This window comes from Odocoileus virginianus, chromosome 14 (assembly GCF_023699985.2).
Source record: "Odocoileus virginianus isolate 20LAN1187 ecotype Illinois chromosome 14, Ovbor_1.2, whole genome shotgun sequence".
Lineage (NCBI taxonomy): Eukaryota > Metazoa > Chordata > Mammalia > Artiodactyla > Cervidae > Odocoileus > Odocoileus virginianus.
In genome coordinates, this window is record NC_069687.1 from 40009036 (window position 1) to 40013923 (window position 4888).

A 4888-nucleotide genomic window follows, 5' to 3' on the forward strand; every position below is an offset into this window, starting at 1 on the left:
ATTACAAAAATAATGAGTTATGATCAGAAGAGTAAGTAAGATTTGTGGGGGAAAATTAAAAGATAAGATAAAATAGTGGTTAAGATTTAAAACTTTTAAAAACTAGTAAAATATAAAAGATTGTTGATATTAAAATGTAAAAACATACCAATTTAAAAACCAAATATTTTAAAGTCAAAAAATTAAAAAATGTTATTATCAAAATCTGCTCTTATTTTAGATGAATGATAGATTATAATTAAGTAGCTGGACAGACAGACATATATAATTATGTATGCAGATCCTAACTTTTAAGATGATTATTTTCACATTAAAATTACAAATTAAAGTCAAAAGAAATTTCTAGTTTAGGTCTATCTTCCTCCTAGGCAGCAGTAGAGAAAGGGAATTTTCTACTTAAACCTTCAACTAATGTCCTCTATTAATTCCAGCTCACACTCTAGGTCATGAGAACTTATTATACTCCTCTGTTCAGTCCCAGATACTACGGTGTTCAGGTTTCCTAGAATAAACAACCTCTTACTACAAAGTTCAGTTCAGTCTCTCAGTTGTGTCCGATTCTTTGTGACCCCATGGACTGCAGCAGGCCAGGCCTCCCTGTCCATCACCAACTCCCAGAGTTTCCTCAAACTCATGTCTATTGAGTCGGTGATGCCATCTAACCATCTCATACTCTGTCATCCCCTTCTCCCCCCACCTTCAATCTTTCCCAGCATCAGGGTCTTTTCAAATGAGTCAGTTCTTTGCATCAGGTGGCCAAAGTTCTAGATAGCTAAACCCAGTTAAACTTCTTATAATCTGAAGTCATTTAGAAATAGCAGAAATAGCACCACTGATAATAAGCTGAGGACACTGGCAACGTAAAAATATTTACTCTCTATTCTGTTCACTGCACTTCTCCTTTTACCCATTCCTCAAGACATGTGGAAATCTCGGTAGAAATAAACTCTCAAATTCAAAGCCACTTCCAAAGGTCATCAGTCAGCATCTGTGTTATTTCTTCTATGGCAGGAATTCAGTCTTATGTACCAATCATAGTCACATGAGAGAGACCGTGTTGCGGCAAATTCAGTACATAACTGCAAATTGACTACTTTTATTTAGTTTAACCAATGATCTGCTTACATGTTAAAAATGAATTTAATGTCTACTTACACAGTAGTATAGTTTACATGGAACTCCAGTCCACAAACATTACAAATATAATACTCAAATTATTTAAAGAGCTGAAAACTATAAAAAGTCTATGTAAAAACACCTAAAATTGTGTTATGAAAAATAATTCCATATGAAAAGATGCTCCTCATCATATGGCAACAGGGAAATGCAAATTAAAAAAAAAATGAGATACCACTTCAGTTCAGTCTCTGTCATGCCCGACTCTTTGTGACCCCATGGACTACAACATGCCAGGCTTCCCTGTCCATTAAGACTCCCAGAGCTTGCTCAAACTCATGTCCATTGAGTCAGCGATGCCATCCAACCATCTCATCTTCTGTAATCCCCTTCTTCTCCTGACTTCACTGTTTGGCAATTTGATCTCTCGTCCCTCTGCCTTTTCTAAATCCAGCTTGTTCGGTTCATGTTCTGTTGAAGCCTGGCTTGGAAAATTTTGAGCATTACTTTGCTAGCATGTGAGATGAGTACAATTATATGGTAGTTTGAGCATTCTTTGGCATTGCCTCTCTTTGGGATTCGAATGAAATCTGACCTATTCCAGTCCTGTGGCCACTGCCGAGTTTTGCTGGCGCACTGAGTGCAGCACTTTCACAACATCATCTTTTAGGATTTGAAATAGCTCAACTGGAATTCCATCACCTCCACTAGCTTTGTTTATAGTGATACTTCCTAAGGCCCACTTGACTTTGCACTCCAGGATGTCTGACTCTAGATGAGTATCACACCATCAGTTACACATCTATTAAAATGGCAAATCCAGAATACTGACAATGCCAAATGCTGGTAAGGATGTGAGCAAAAAAATCATGCATTGCTGGTGGGAATTCAGAATGGTATAACCACTTCAGAAGACAACTTGACCGTTTCTTACAAAACTAAATATACTTTTACTATATGATCCAGCAGTTGTGTTCCAAAGGTGCTGAAAACTTATATCCACACAAAAACTTGCATGCAGATGTTTATAGCTGCTTTCTTTATTCATAAGTGCCAAAATTTAGAAGCAAGATGTCCTTCAGTAGGTGAACAGATAGATAAACTCTGGTACATCCAGATTATGGAATATTACTTAATGCTAAAAGGAAATGAGCCATCAAGCCATGAAAAGACAAAGAAGAAACTTAAATGCATATTATTAAGTGAAAGAAGTCAATCTGAGAAGGTTAACTACTGTAGGATCCTAACCGTATGACATTCTAGACAAGACAAAACTATAGAGACAATGGAAAAGTCAGTGGTCACCAGGAATAGGGGGCAACTTAGATGAACAGGCAGAGCATAGAATTTTAAGGTAGTAAAAATACTCTGTATGATGTTATAATGATGCATCCATGTGGCTGAACATTTGTCTAAACCCAATGAATGCACAACACCAAGAATATCCTAATGTAAACTAAGGACTTTGGGTGATTACAATATGCCATTGTGGTTCGTTTTTGTTTAAAAAAATCTAACACTGATGAATGATGTTGATAATGGGGAAAGCTGTGCATGTATGGGATCTGGGGATATATGGAAATCTCTGTACTCTCCTGTCAGTTTGATTGTAAACCTAAAACTTCTCTTAAACATGTAGGCCCCTGACAGGCGGGAGTTCTTTACAGGCGTCACGGGAGGGCTCTGGCATCTTGCTTGGAGGCGCGTCGTTTTCTGCGGGTGGCCTTGGAACCACCTTGGGAACCAGCCTGGGCTGCGGAGAGGGTAGGGCCGAGTCTCAGGCCGGGGAGGAGCGGGCCGGCGGATACTGAGAAGGGGCTGAGGCGGCTCCGGACATCGAGGAGCCCGAGCCTAGCGGTGCAGCTGCCTCGGCGGCCGAAGAGCACCAACCCCTACACGCGCTCGCAGGAGGAGAATCGGCGGCGCTGGAACAAGACAGCCCTCACCTGTGTGGTCGCAGCGGCGGTGGGCTTGCTAGGGGGCGTCCTGCCAGACCACCGGACTTGGAGGCTCAGCAGTAGCGGGTCATGCAACAGACCAGATTGAAAACATGGTACCCGTTAAGGATCGCATCATTAAAGTCACATTTAATGCACGTGTGCATGCAAGTCTCCAGTGGAACTTTAGACCTTAGCAAACAGAAATGTATGTAGTGCCAGGAGAGACAACACTGGCATTTCATAAAACTAAGAATCCTACTGACAAACCGGTAATGGGAATTTCTACATACAATGTTGTACCATTTGAAGCTGGACAGTATTTCGGTAAAATACAGTGCTTCTGCTTTGAAGAACAAAGGCTTAATCCACAAGAGGAAGTAGATATGCCGGTATTTTTCTACATTGATCCTGAATTTGCTGAAGATTCAAGAATGGTGCATGTTGATCTCATCACTCTTTCTTACACTTTTTTTTTTTGAAGCAAAAGAGGGGCATAAATTGCCAGTCCCCCCAGGCTATAATTCAAATCACCAAGTCCTGCTTCAAATTTGTGATTTTTAAAAAATCATGTACCTTGTCTTCGCAGAGAAGTATCTACAATAATGTGAAGATTTCTGTTTTAAATGTTATGTACTGATGGTTCTTTTCTTCCCAACTCATTTATCCTACCTAGAACGTATGACTGTTCAAAACCATGTATGTTGGCAGAAACTTGATGGTTCAGCTCCCCTTTTAGATTATCAGCACTTCATACTTGTAGCAATGAAATTTTTTATTATTTCTCAAATAGTTGTTTATTTTCATTACAAACAGTCACTATTTTAAATGCTCAAAATGAAAGAGGAATCATGGCGTCCTAACAGCTTGCCCAAAGACTACATTTTTATTTCAAATCTGACTGTATTTTCCCTTTAAGATCTAGGGTTATTTTACATACAGAGTATTAAATAAGTACTTTGAAATTCTGGTATCATTAAATTTAAATAAAATGCATTAAGTATATCTGGTAGGCTTCCAGCATTTCTTGTGATAATTCCAAGTCCCCAGATTTTAAATTGTAAGTGGGATTGTGAAGATTTACTAACGTCAGAAGTTCTTCTGGGGAAAAAAAAGTTATTGAACTGCTTTAATAGTAATTCATTTGTCATTATACTTTATGACAAAGGAAACTACAAGTTATTCTGAATGTTTTCCAATAGACTTTCTTCAAAAAAGACAAAAAGGACCATTTAGTGTTATAAAGAATTGTATTTAAAGGCAACCAATGTAGAATCCAGTGACCTCTTGAGGGTACCTGAAATACAGTTGAACTACAATCATCAAAGCTTTCACAATTCATAATTCTAAATAAGAGTGTTATTTATAAAGAAGTGCAAATTGACGTTTACATTCAACTTTAAATAAAGGCACTCAAGGATTCTTCCTGGATAAAAAAAAATGTAATGAAACATATACATATAGTTCAAAATGCAATATAAAATAATTACAGCTTGTTGCTACAAAAAATAAAGGCAAAAACAATATATGAATTAATTTGGCATTCAATAATACATAAAAATTAGTCACAATCACTGCATCAAATAATCTATATACATCAAAGTGTAGATGGTATTTCATGATTTTTAGACTACTCAAATTTTAATTTACTAGAATTAAAATAATTCTGCAATTAGGCCATAGATATCCCATTTGTATTCCCTGGCCAAATTTTTCTCCTTCTTTCCCTGTGGGTCTTCAGTTGTGTTCTGCCCTTGGAGAAGCACTCACAAGGCAGAAAATGAGGATTTAACTGATTAAATCCTGTCAAAGATTAAGAGTCTCTGTATGTTCCA

At 37.7% G+C, this 4888-nt stretch overlaps 1 pseudogene; it reads left to right on the forward strand.

The window, feature by feature from the left end:
* Positions 1 to 2654: 2654 nt before the first annotated feature.
* LOC110128398 (cytochrome c oxidase assembly protein COX11, mitochondrial-like) lies at positions 2655 to 3610 on the forward strand (annotated as a pseudogene).
* The last annotated feature ends 1278 nt before the right edge of the window (positions 3611 to 4888 follow it).